This window comes from Argopecten irradians, chromosome 13 (assembly GCF_041381155.1).
Source record: "Argopecten irradians isolate NY chromosome 13, Ai_NY, whole genome shotgun sequence".
NCBI lineage: Eukaryota > Metazoa > Mollusca > Bivalvia > Pectinida > Pectinidae > Argopecten > Argopecten irradians.
The window spans coordinates 31285010-31300091 of record NC_091146.1 but is presented as its reverse complement, the minus strand read 5'-3'; the positions used below and the strand labels follow the sequence as shown (position 1 = coordinate 31300091).

The 15082-nt window shown below is 36.6% G+C and overlaps 1 protein-coding gene across 8 annotated transcripts in view; it reads right to left on the bottom strand.

Annotated features, from left to right (window-relative positions):
• The window catches only part of LOC138306039 (sodium- and chloride-dependent GABA transporter 2-like), a 93440-nt gene that overhangs the window by 51840 nt on the left and 26518 nt on the right, over positions 1-15082 (bottom strand). For 6 of the 8 annotated variants that reach the window (XM_069246370.1, XM_069246374.1, XM_069246376.1 and 3 more), the window contains exon 2: positions 14414-14455. The exons of 1 other annotated variant lie outside the window; for it this stretch is intronic. The gene's annotated coding sequence lies outside the window, so the exon portion shown is untranslated. Of the gene's footprint in view, positions 1-11861; positions 12165-14413; positions 14456-15082 lie in introns of all 8 variants that reach the window. One more of the 8 variants, XM_069246371.1, reaches the window with a different exon arrangement.

The window sequence follows — 15082 nt, the reverse complement described above, 5'->3', positions numbered from 1 at the left end:
TCTATCCTAATCACCAAATTTATTCCCAAAATAAAGTAAAAAGGTTCCTTTCCCAATTAAGAAAATCCCTGTTATTGTATTGTTCAGTCTTAGCCTCTCTGTGACATAACTATAAGTTAGTTTTCAATAAAGTAATTATAATCAGAATGCCAGCCAAAAATGAGAAGTAGAAGATCTTGTTTTATCTATCAAGGTTTGTGGTGCCCCCTACAAAGCTAAATGGACTCACCCAGATCAATAGCAGCCATGCCATTTTGTCAATATATCGGGTGAGAAGGTACAGTATTTGATCCTGTCATTTCAATCAGGCAGAACGTGTTACAGTCAATAAAATGTCTAGAAACTTTTTTTCATAATTTCCTTTTTCTTTTGAGGAAATCATATTTTAGATGAACAGAATGATCATACATCATTACATTATCCATGAAAGAAACATGTCAACTTTATATGTGTATGGAATTAACCTTCACCATAAAAACTGTTCTGTTAAATGTCAACTATAATACACCGACACACACGGCCTCCATTTTGACTTATCCTTTAATTTAAAATTTTAGTTTCCATAAGTTCATAAAACCTGTCAATCTACAAGTTATTACCGTATTTGGACCCAATAAGCTCCCATCGCGCTTACATAACTGAAGGAAAAAATCCAGAGCCACTCCCAGCCCAAATATGGACTACCGTACGTATTCGACCCCAATAAGTGCCCGTGTCAAACTATAAGCGCCTTTCCCCATTGTAAAGCCTCGATTTGCCCAATAAAAAAGACATGAAAAACTTCGTCTTATTTTGCAATAACTTCGTCACCTGATCATTTTTTAAATGCCCTGGGCGCTTATTGGGACGAATACGGTATACCTTTTCACAAGATCACTGCTAAAAGTAAGCCCTAAATCAATTTTCAAAATAAATCAAATGAACAAACGGTTGGTTGTCGTATTTTTCAGCATGCATTTACTTTGAGCTAAGTGAAACTGAGGATTCGAAATAGGGAGAAGGGCGCATTTTCAAGGGACAGGGGTGCTTACTGGGTCGAATATGGTATCTCTTGTATGAATAATGTGACCTGTAACACAGCAAGGCAAGTTTTAACACAGAACTGTCATCTATTGCCAAATCTGGAGTTCTCAGTTGAATATGCAACTAAAGCATGGCACTTGAAATATCAGAATTTTCTTCCATATATGAATCTGCAACTTGGAAGTCATGATAAAATTCTAAAAATCCCAATTTGATTCTAACTTCCCTCCCTTTCCCCCCTCCCCCGCACTAACCTAATTTGAGAGTGAGACATTAAAAAATTATTTAATTTCAACAAAAAAGAATTTGAAGATAATATGATGAATATTTTTCTGTGAAGATGCTGAATGCTGTGTCGATCCTTACTATGGATTGTGGTGCCACATCTCTGGTAATGATCCCCTCCATGTTCTCTGTACAGTGCAATATTGATGAGGGTACCCCTAGATTCTCCCTGATCATTCATCACCATGCTATATGGATGTCGCCTGTTGCTGCAGTTTGTGGCTTTCTGTAACTTGTTGTTTTACTGACAGTGTAAATTGTGAAATCCTGGATTGAGACTATAAGACTTGGAGAGGGGCATACCAGGGATTGGGGGTGGGGGTTATGTCCCCATGGGTGGGGTATGGGGTGGGGGTGGGGTGTATGTTTCCCAAGGCCCCAAAACTTCTTTACAGGCCCACTGATTTTGTTGGACCAGGGATGGGGAGAGGGGGGAACCCTGAAGGCCCCCAAAATTCTTGACAGACCCTCTGATTTTGTGTTGCAGAAGGCTCCACATTTTGCCACTGAGTAAATTTTGTCTGTTCATATATAAATACAACTCTTATGAATTGTACTGTAAAACCAATATACTATCAATTTTTACATACCCATCAATCATTTAATACAAGCTAGATTGATATTTGAAAACAATGTTAGTTTTAGACAAATGATTCATAGTGTCGATCGATCAGTGAGGTGGTTGGATTTTAGGCACCCCAATATCTGCCATGACATATGCCTTGTAAAATATGGCCCAAGGAGAGCTCATGTGCAACCCTATAGTAATTAAGCCCCCTCTTCTCCCTTTTTTAAGCATTAACTTTACCAATACGGGGGTTTCGAGATCCAAAAACGATGTGGACAAGGCACTATTTACCATTGATTAGTCCGACCTTCCGGTGATTATGACGTCACAAAAATCACTTCAAATGACGATGTCATAATCACCGATGGTAAATAGAGGTACCTTACCCACATCGTTTTGTGATCTTGAAACCTCAGTATTGCCTTGAATTCAATACAGACTGAAAATATTAATACTGAATAAAAAATTTGTCATTTCATTCATTTACATGTTATTCTGGGCTCTTAACTTCGTTCAATAACTATGTGAACGGTTAGTTTAAATTTGGTCCTGTTAAGTACCTCCTAACAACCTTTAAATTAGCTCAATCAAATACTGCAAGAATAATCTTTTGCAGACACAACAACTACAATAACAATTACAACTCTTAGATATTCTAGCAATTCAAACACTTAGACGAACCAGAATTTGTTTTAACAACTGTTATTGTCTCTCATTAAGATTCCTTGAAATTCAAACACTTGGAAGAATTGGTTTTTGAATTAGTTCTCAAACAATACAGTTTCTATGTTTACACTATCCAATTACGTTGAAACACTTTTCAGAGAAACCGGCTGTTTCTTCAATAGACACTAGTATAAACAAAATCACCCCCGAAGACATATTTGGACTCTTCTACTTCAAGGTCTGGGACAGTCCATTATAACATTTCAGGGGTGATCAGGTTAAAGATGTCTATAAGCTGGTTTTAACATTAACATTAGGTGAGTGATTAACAAGATTTGTTTAATTAACGAACACATGCTCGGCGGAACAGCCGGATAGTGTAAACAGGTGAGGTGTTGTAAATCACACGAGAACTCAGAATTAACAACTTCTTGTCGTATACTTTACCACAATGGTGTTCAGATTACCTAAGTACTGAACTGCATTCAGTTGGCAATTGTGGGAGTATAAATGCCAACTGAAAAATGGCAAATTAAATGAAGTGTGTTTACATTGGTTCAATGTTCACTGTTTACTATGAAGATGCAAAAACAGAGTTTTTTTCGTAAATTTTTTTTTTTTTTTTTTTTTTCCAAATAAAAAAGTACCTGCGCACACACACAACAATATGGTCATATCCATAATGCAAGTCATAATATATTTCCTGGTTAAAATGTCCCGACAATTAAATTTTACAATAAAACCAATACCTTTGTGTGTTGAGTTTGAATCAGGCAGGGGTTTAAGGGCTAATAAGTACACTGACCATTCTAACAGGACGGTGGTTTTTCTCCTGGTACTCCGCGTTCCCTCCACCTCCTAAACCTGGCACATCTGACTGTATAAATAGGACTAACAACTACATAATTTTTGACTCCCGAAAATATTTTTAAATATGAAGAAAAAATCAAAGAAAAATTACTACTTTTGTTTAAAGTAGCCACACCTACAAAATATGAGAGGTATTTGATTACAGTTTAAGATTCCTTAACACATAAAAACAGATATAACGTCTATGTTCAATGTATATATACCTCAATATATGAACACATATAGAATGTCAGAAGTATGTATAAGTTATGATATAAATACATGCCAACTTTCTGGCCAACTATTTGACATCTGCCAAATCTCATTCCATCATGGTACTGATAATATCAAATCTGTGTGTTATGGAAATTTAGAAATTCTTGAAACTTGAACCGTAGAGTATACGGGAGAGTTATACTTTATACACCAGTGTATTACTGACATGGAAATCCACTTCACTCTGTAATAGTACTATTAAAACTCACAAAATATAGAAAGTTGGTCACAGTAGTAAACCTGATTTAGACCCAAGATGCTAAATTTGAAAAGAATGGGAAAAGCAGTTAAATAACTGAAATATTAAAGTACTATAGCATCCACCCAGAGGACCAAGAAAATATGATGATCTTTATAGCTAGGCCATGGGCTTGAAGGGTCCCATAATATGCGCTCCCTCCCCCTTCTCCTCAAACCTCCAAACCCTGTTATGACAAATTGATCACAAATCACAACTAGCTATATATGTTATGCAAGGCAAAATGACAAGAAAAAACAAACCGATAATCTTAACTGATTATCAGATTGGATAACTCTTACAACTCCAACAGACGACCAATTGTAAATTTTTAGTCGATTATACAATCCAATTGTTGACTGTAATACTTGTTTCAGATCAAGATATTTCACCACTTTTCTTAATTTACTGTGGCAGATTTAAGCCTACATCATGTGTTTTCATTAAAACAAAAACCTTTTATTCTTGCTGGTAGTTCACAATAACCTTATCATAATTAAATCTGAAAATAATCATATTTCTAGTTCTTGATTTATAAATGTAATACACCAAGACAACTATATATTATTTTGTGTTGCTATGGTAACTTTAACCTTCTCCAGCTTTCTCTTAACATGTGTGCACCATATTCAATTTAATAAGCACTCATGATCATGACACTTGAAAATTGAAAAAAAAAAATGTCAGGTACTTAACAGGACCAAATTTTCATTAATCTAAGTAAAAAGGGTCATCAATCAGTTTAAAAAAGAAATCAAATAGAGAAACATATAGTTTTCATAGATTCATTCTACATGAAAAGGGATTCAGGGATATATATAGGAATGGAGGTGCAAAAATTAGGTTAAATACGGTATGTTATGTGGGTCAGGGACACTTATTGGAATGAGGGCGCTGATTTTAGGTTGAATACGGTATGTTATGTGGGTCAGGGACACTTATTGGAATGAGGGCGCTGATTTTAGGTTGAATATGGTATGTTATGTGGGTCAGGGACACTTATTGGAATGAGGGCGCTGATTTTAGGTTAAATATGGTATGTTATGTGGGTCAGGGACACTTCTGGAATGAGGGCGCTGATTTTAGGTTAAATATGGTATGTTATGTGGGTCAGGGACACTTATTGCAATGAGGGCGCTGATTTTAGGTTGAATACGGTATGTTATGTGGGGAAGGGAATTCGCTTATAGGAATGAGGGTGCTAATATAATGTTAGGTTGAATACGGTATGTTATTTGGGGAAGGAACAATTATAAGAATGGGTTGGTTTTTTTTTTTTTGGTTTGTTTAGTTTTACGTCCTATTAACAGCCAGGGGGGGGGGGGGCGCTAATATTAAGTCGAATGTGGTATGTTATGTGGGGAAGGGACATGCACTTATAGGAATGAGGGTGCTAATATTAGGTTGAATACGGTATGAGGTTGAATATGGTATGTTATTTTGGAAGGGACAATTATAAGAATGGAGGGGGGAAAGGGCTAATTTTAGGTTGAATACGATATGTAGAGTCAGTAATATAAACTAACACCTCCACTGAGTGAGTTATACTGCTATACTTGTTTAAGGGACCATCTGGCCCACTTCTCTGTTTATACATCAGGTAGTAAAAATATTTCTGATATTCCAATATCAAGATCTCTTATATCTGACTGTCTTATGCAGACCAAGCATCAAATAACAGTACCGAATTAAACAGATATAACACATTACTATATTGTATCATGGCATTGGTTCAATATGAAAATCAACCTTAGAATTATTTTTGCTAGAAATATCAAATTACCCCATTTGGTGTAATTTATTGTAATTGACCTCTGTATAAAGGATATCTGTCTATAAAGGACACCTGTCTATAAATGATACCTGTCTATAAAGGACACCTGTCTATAAATGATACCTGTCTATAAAGGACATCTGTCTATAAATTATACCTGTCTATAAAGGTCACCTGTCTATAAAGGACAACTGTCTACAAAGGACACCTGTCTATAAATGATACCTGTCTATAAAGGACACCTGTCTATAAAGGACACTGTCTATAAAGGACACTGTCTATAAAGGATACCTGTCTATAAAGGACACCTGTCTATAAAGGACATCTGTCTATAAATGATACCTGTCTATAAAGGACATCTGTCTATAAAGGACACTGTTTATAAAGGACAACTGACTATAAAGGATATATGTCTGTAAAGGACACCTGTCTATAAAGGATACCTGTCTATAAAGGATACCTGTCTATAAAGGACACCTGTCTATAAAGGACATCTGTCTATAAATGATACCTGTCTATAAAGGACATCTGTCTATAAAGGACACTGTTTATAAAGGACACCTGTCTATAAAGGATACCTGTCTATAAAGGACACCTGTCTAAAAAGGACACCTGTCTATAAAGGACACCTGTCTATAAAGGACACCTGTCTATAAAGGATACCTGTCTATAAAGGACATATGTCTATAAAGGACATCTGTCTATAAATGATACCTGTCTATAAAGGACACCTGTCTATAAATGACACTGCTATAAAGGACACTGTCTATAAATGCTACCTGTCTATAAAGGATACCTGTCTATAAAGGACACCTGTCTAAAAAGACAACTGTCTATAAAGGACACCTGTCTATAAAGGACATCTGTCTAAAAAAGATTCCTGTCTAAAAAAGATTCCTGTCTATAAATTACTTCTGTCTATAAAGGACACCTGTCTATAAAGGACACCTGACTATAAAGGACATATGTCTATAAAGGACACTGTCTATAAATGACATATGACTATAAAGGACATCTGTCTATAAAGGACACTGTCTATAAATGACATATGACTATAAAGGACATCTGTCTATAAAGGACACTGTCTATAAAGGACACCTGTCTATAAAGGACATATGTCTATAAAGGACATCTGTCTATAAAGGACATATGTCTATAACGGACATCTGTCTATAAAGGACATATGTCTATAACGGACATCTGTCTATAAAGGACACTGTCTATAAAGGACATCTGTCTAAAAATGATACCTGTCTATAAAGGACTTCTGTCTATAAAGGACACCTGTCTATAAGGGCACTGTCTATAAAGGACACCTGACTATAAAGGACATATGTCTATAAAGGACATCTGTCTAAAAATGATACCTGTCTATAAAGGACATCTGTCTATAAAGGACATCTGTCTATAAATGATACCTGTCTACAAAGGACACCTGTCTATAAAGGACACTGTTTATAAAGGACAACTGACTATAAAGGATATATGTCTGTAAAGGACACCTGTCTATAAAGGATACCTGTCTATAAAGGACATCTGTCTATAAAGGATACCTGTCTACAAAGGACATCTGTCTATAAGGGACACTGTCTATAAAAGACACCTGTTTGTGAAGGACAGACTCATCATCTCAATTTACTTTTGTATAAAGGACACCTGTTTATAAAGAACAGAGTCATCAACCCCATTTGGAACAATTTACGAATTATAATTAACCTCTGTATAAAGGACACCTCTGTATAAAGGACACCTTTCTATAAAGGACAGATTTACAGTGCTAAGTCTATAGACATGTTTAATTGTATTAAGTTACAAAAGTTAAAAAGTTTGCAGACAGACTTTTAATGCATGTGGTGTCTTTAAATTTCTCCATCAGCTGCCAGAACGTGCTATCATGACTTTCCAATAGGTGTTACCAATAACAGTGTTCGCATGTGACACTTTCCACGCTACTCCAAACTTCACTCATGGTGTGAAAACCTTTTAAACATATCAATGTCAGTCAGCAAGCTTCCACAATAATCTCCCGATGTTTTTTTACGATGGTTTTTTTTTAATAGTCAAGTGGTTTACCCTACAGTACAATAAGTAAGCATTACTGTGTAGTGTTATAGAGAGTTGGAGAGTGACGGCCCAGCGTTCCTGTCTACACTCTCCCAAAACCCACATGCGAAATGTTCGAGTTTTTTTCTACAACGATAATTGTGTGCGCTTGGTCGGTAGCCAAGACAGTAGAAAGATTCGCAGTAACATATATCGCTTTCTTCTATTGTTTGTCGAGTCGGATGAAAAGGACATATTTGTATGTAAAGTTACATATGCTTCTTTGCATCATGTATAGTATTTCTTTGTAAAATAACATGAAATATTTGTAAGCAATAAAGATAATAAAATAATGAGACAGGAAATAATTTAGAATTAAGAACAATTTTGATGTCTGGTTTATGTTGCAGATGATATTATTTGGTAATTGGAACAGACATCAGCAGACAAACTACATAGGTGGGCTGATATGCAGGCAATGTTTAATTACAAAGAGAAATTTGTTAATTAATCCAATTAAGGGAAGAATACTGCCTTTTATATTCTAATTCTTATTCTGCTGAATCAAATATTTTTAGTCAGTTGCTATAATTCTCACACTATTAAATTATTTCCAAAATTAAAAGTACACATGTTCATCACCAAAGCTAATAAAGCAGTATTTTGCAGTACCGTGTTCGCTGTAATATAGCGCCCCTCCCCTTTTCTGGAAAAGAGTTGAAGATGTATAAATGCCCCCATCCCATAGATTTAACAATATTTTACATGTGATGTCTCTAACATCAACATTGCATCCCATATCACATGAACTTGTGAGTCTTTTATAGGTGAATTATGACATAATAATGTTTACTGTTCTCGATTAATGTACCATAAGAACATAAAGATTTAAAATATGTTTTTCATCCACAACTTACATTTTGGTTCATTAATATCTATTTTTAGCGACCCCCTATGTTACAAATATTTAAGCGCCCTATTGGGCTCTAAATAGGGCGAATAACATAAGTTGATTATAATAATCTTCAACTCCAGGCCATAAATTAATCTTCCTCTTTTTCTTACATTTATTGCTGGGTAATAAGTTTTAAATCACTGAAATCTTAATAAGGAACTTTTATCAATTTTGAGTGATGAAATTAGTACAATATTTGACCTTGACAGACACAGGTCAAAAATATCCCTTACCAAAACAGTTAGACAGCCATACCTTTAATCATTAATAGTTTTAGGAGGCAACAATATGGATACACACACTCCTTAATTATAATTACAAGCTAATGGTTAATAATATATTTCATATTTGCATATTACGGAGTTATCTAACCTTGCAAGTAGGTTTGGTTTGGTTTGGTTTAGTTTTACGTCCTATTAACAGCCAGGGTCATATAAGGACGTGCCAGGTTTGTTGGTGGGGGAAAGCTGGAGTACCCGGAGAAAAACTACCATCCAGCGGTCAGTACCTGGCAACTGCCCCACATGGGATTCAAACCCGCATCCCAGAGGTGGAGGGCTGGTGGTAATATGTCAGGACATCTTAACCACTCGGCCACCGCGGCCCCAAAAATTACGGGTAGGTATGTGCGATTGTGACATATGTTTACGAGTACAACGTCGTACTTTTCAGAGAAAATACTGTGCTTGCGGTCATAAAAAAGGTCGTCACAATGGATACCTATCTGCAAGGGAGATAACTCTGTAATATACAAAAACAGAATAGCAACAGCTAAGAAAGAAAAGGTGAGCTTGCATGATTTTATCCAGTTTGGTTTTTTTTCTTTTTTTCATTTTTTTTCCTTCATTTTTTTAGATGAGGAATATATAGATTACCTCTTTTTTATATATAGGGTGAAACAACCTTTTCTCCCATATACTTGACAGTGTTATCCCTAGGTTGCTAGGGAAAATGAAACTCTGTCTTTAACTGGGAAAGGGAAAATACTGCTCACACAAGCTTCACATGACGTCAGTGATTCATTAATTTTGATGCATTGCCACGTCTCTGTGATGTTGATGCCATAGAAATAATTCTAAATGACTGATTTTTTCTTTGAAACATGGCAGAAAAATCAAGGATGGGTCTAAGCTTCGGGTTGCATTTGACGGCCAAAATCTTTCTTGAGGTTTGAGATATCTCTGTCCACTTGACAGACCCATGTAAGATTTCATTAATCCTAAAAGTAAATAGATCAAATTTTTTTTTCAATATGTTGGACTTTGAAATATTATCAAAGACTTCACACATACATTTGCAACGTGTCTGAGTCATGTGACTTGATGTTTTATGATGTAAGATGTCACTATAAACAAAAAGAAGATGATGGCCCCCGAGAACCATACAAGTGCGTCCTCTTGTATAGCTTGAGCAACATCTTACAACTTAACTTGTTTCACATAGATGTGGAAAAATGTTACCGACATAATAATGTGATGAATATCTCAATTATATATCTCAAACAAAACATGATCATTATTAAACAGTGTCTCCAATATCACCATCATAAGATCACAAAATTACACAAAAATATTTCTTTTTGTAAATAAAAAGGAAAATCAAATTGCTTTGTAAAGATGACAAGGCTTTATATGTAGGACAACACTTAACATTGTGTTTGTGAAAGCTGCAAAAACCATTGGCGATGTGTAACACTGAGTAGCTCTCTGATCACTACAAGTGTTCAAGGGAACAGAGGGGGGGGAGGGAGGCAATGGGTGGGGGTGGTGAGTGAGGGGGGAGGGGGGGAGTGAGGCGTAGGGGTGGGGGGGAGGTGAGTGGGGAGTAAGTCGGGTGGGAAGTGTCTCAGAGGTGAGGAATGAGGGATGGCAGGTAGGAGTGGGGAGTGAGTGTGGAAGATGAAGGGTTGGGGGGTGGGGGGGTGGATGAGGGATATGTGGAACAGGAGGATAGAGAGTGGTGGTAGAGGGTAATGGAGGGTAGGGGTATAGGGTGAGGGGTGGGGAATGAGAGTAATGATGGGTGGGGGATGCAGCATGTTATAATGAGGGGTGGAGATTGAGGGATGGGGAGTGAGCTGAGGGGTTGGGAATGAGGGGTGGGTCTATATAAAGATTTAGGGGGAGGGAGGGGGTTGTATACAATACTAGACTTTGTGAAGTTAAAGAAGTCTGACTCATTAACTTCTGCTATAACATTGTCTGCTATTGAGGCATAAAACAAATAAGCAGAAAACGCCAGTTCCAGTCCACTAACTGTAACAGCATTCCATCCACAGAGAGATTTTATTGTAACTAATATGGTTGAACTGCCTCTCAGCAGGGTAGTTAGCTGTAGGATATTTTATTTGTGTTTACTACAACACATATTACTTTCGCACGGAATCATTTGTTCCTGTGACCGAAGTCTCAGTAACTTTATTTATATTTTATTTTTGTTTACTATAATACATATTACTTAAATTTCACACAGAATCATTCGTTCCTGTGACTGAAGTCTCAGTAACGTTATTTATATTTTATTTTTGTTTACTATAATACATTACTTAAATTTCACACAGAACCAGCTAGCTGTTCCTGTGACTTGTTATAAACTCAGATCTCATACAGCATCTGTACCAAAAACTTAACACTCATATAAACTCTCTACTGGGTTAATTCTCTCGCATGTTTATAAACGGGAAAAATCTTGATAATCATTAATTATCCTTACAGTCACATTGCTGGTATAGATATCCATATGCGGTAAACTTAGATATAAATAGTAAATGTCAAAAATAAAACGTGAAGGAATTCATTTCAACCATCATCATTTCCTTTTTCATAATGTACTGTACACCATCATCAAACATATACTACCGTATTCGACCCATTAAGCCCCCATGACCCTATAAGTAACCCCCACCCCCCACCCCCGTTTTGAGGCCACGATTTCAATTTTCCACACATGAATAAGGACCAAAACTACATAAAACTGTCTAGATTTGCAATAATTTCGTCTCATTAGCATCTTTTCATTTTTCAATTTTTTAAATGCCCTGGGCCTTTATTGGGTCGAATATGGTATATTGTATGTACATTACGTGTAAGCAGAAACCATAGATATACTATATGTACAGTACATGTAAGGTAATACCTTTGTATATATATATACATCTACCTGTATTTATAAATAATTCATTTACCTGTTTACCCATTCATTCAGCGATAGAGAATCCAAAGAGAGTATGGTTTATACAACACACAGTGCACTGGCTCAATGATGCGAGTAAAAACCTTCCCCACACTATCAAAATCTCCTCAAGTACACGATATAATGTGTCACCACTGATACGGCCACACTCTATGAAAGCCACAGGGAATGCCACAATCTGATGCCACTAATATGCCACCATAACTGTACTACACCTCCATGAAGCCACCCACAACACTACACAGCCTCGATCAGCTGTAATCCTGACGGAATATACAAACTGGTGGAGAGCTGACTGAAAACAAGGAGAAAACAATTGAGCCGCTATCAGCAGCAGCAACAGCAAGCAGGTTATAACAGGAACAGTCTCACAGCAAGTTACAGTGTCATAGCTATATATCATATAGGATTACAGTTTTGCTCTGGATTTGTACATATTTCACACATTTGTTGTGTAAACATTAAATAGGTCATTTATTTTGCTTTTTCTTTTTTTAATGACATATCAGGTCAATCTGTACACTATTATCATATTAAGGCCAACTATAATCAATTATCTGTTGTTAAGTATCATGCTAGGCACAACATGAGCCACAGGATCTACCACCTTAAATACCAACATATGTACATTGCAGAGCTCTTTAAAGCCCAATAAAAGCACAGATCAATGGGGGTTTTTTTTAGCTGGGATTTACATTGATGAGGATCATATTAAACTAAATATGTATCATTTTAGTATCAATTTGTTTCACAAAAATATTTCTTCCAAAAGCACACATTAATTTGAAATTACATGTGTGATCTTTCTATTCACCATTGAAATCTGTATAAAGACGACCTGATCAGAGAGACCACTCTTTAGTAAGAATAACAATTAAACTAAAATTTACACATTTATCCGTTAGTTTCATATTCTAATTATAGAACTACTCGGCAAAAAAAATCTACTGAATAACTCATAATACATCTATCCCAAATGTTACAAACTTTTGTACCTTATGAAGCGTTGTGAAATGTTTGGTTTTTGCATTTGGTTTTATCAGTTTAGCATCCTATTAACAGCCAGAGTCATGTAAGGATGTGCCAGGTTTTGTTGGTGGCATGGAGGAAAGCCGCAGTAGCCAGGGAAAAACCACCAACCAGCAGTCAGTACCTGGCAACTGCCCACATGGGATTACCGTATATCCCAGAGGTGCAGGGCTTGCGGTAATTATAATATGTCGAGACATCTTAACCACTCGGCCACCGCGGCTCGTAAAATGTGAAATGTTAGGAGTTAGAAGCTACTGCCTTATTATAATATGTATTATCCTAACAAGTGAATTCTGTTATAGAATATAAGAATTAGCACTCAACTTTACTGAAACCAATTATACCTACATGATTTACCAATCAATGTAGATATTGGCTGTTAGTTAAAAGTTGTGTCCGCATATTAGTGTCAAATTTAAAAACTGTCATGAGCTGTTATATACCTGGCATGAACCATTCAGGATCATTATTTCTCCCACTATTACTCCCACCATTTTCCCACCTTTTCTCCCACCATTACTCCCACTATTTCTCCAATCATTCACTGATTTGTCTCTACTGTTTTAGAAGCGAAACATTTCTCTGTCAGTCATTAGTGCACGAGAGATTGTGTGCTAATCTTCCATCAAAACAATCACATAACGTCATGAATTCATGTGACGTTAATTTAACAGTGATGTGTATTGTTGATGACATCATCAATGATATTGATGTGCAGTTGTCAAACTTGTGTTCTTTTCTAGGTTTTTTCTATTGATACCACTCTCTCATCCTTTTTATGCCCCCCCCCCCCCCCCCGAACCCTCAAATCCCATCTTCCCCATCAATCCTCCTCACACAACCCAAAGAAATCAGGCTCAAATCCCATCTTCCCTATCAATCCTCCTCACACAACCCAAAGAAATAAGGCTCAAATCCCATCTTCCCTATCAATCCTCCTCACACAACCCAAAGAAATAAGGAAATCATTAAAACCACAAAACTACAACCATGCAGTTACTAATTCTGTTTCCCCCCCCCCCTCTCCTCACCTATACTGACATACATTATGAACGATACAACACTAAAGATACATTATTTTCATCTCTAGTTTGGTCATTTGTCAATAGTTGATTAATGATTAAATGATTAAAGATGCTCCACCGCTGACAAATGGTATTTTTTTCACTATTAAAACAGGAACAGACAATTTAGTAATTTTCTTCAGTTACAAAAGTTACTTACTTTAGACCATTACCACCATTGAAAAGTTTGAGCTTCTAATTTTACTTCACGTTAAAAATATAAAAAATAATTAATTGCATCCCGAAAAAATTCCGTGCCACTATATCCTATATGGAATGAAGTACTGATTGCGCATGCACCAAAGGCGACATAAATTATTTTATATTATTTCTGTGTTAATTTTATATATATATACACCCGATTAAACACCAATTATTGTTCAAATGATGAATATCATTTATGCTCTGTCGGCGGTGGAGCATCTTTAATAATCATGGGAATATTTACCTGAGGGGAGGACACAGTCAGATGCCAGTCTGAGCTCACGACCTGTAACATAAAGATTAAAAAAATAATTACTGAATGACAAAATAACAACATTACACAGTCAAACCTGTCTATAATTTGGTTTGTTTTATTATATTAACGTCCTATTAACAGCCAGGGTCATGTAAGATTGGCCTCCCATGTATAACGTCCTATTAACAGCCAGGGTCATGTAAGATTGGCCTCCCATGTATAACGTCCTATTAACAGCCAGGGTCATGTAAGATTGGCCTCCCATGTATAACGTCCTATTAACAGCCAGGGTCATGTAAGATTGGCCTCCCATGTATAACGTCCTATTAACAGCCAGGGTCATGTAAGGACGGCCTCCCATGTATAACGTCCTATTAACAGCCAGGGTCATGTAAGGACGGTCTCCCATGTATAACGTCCTATTAACAGCCAGGGTCATGTAAGGACGGCCTCCCATGTATAACGTCCTATTAACAGCCAGGGTCATGTAAGGACGGCCTCCCATGTATAACGTCCTATTAACAGCCAGGGTCATGTAAGGACGGCCTCCCATGTATAACGTCCTATTAACAGCCAGGGTCATGTAAGGACGGCCTCCCATGTATAACGTCCTATTAACAGCCAGGGTCATGTAAGGACGGCCTCCCATGTATAACG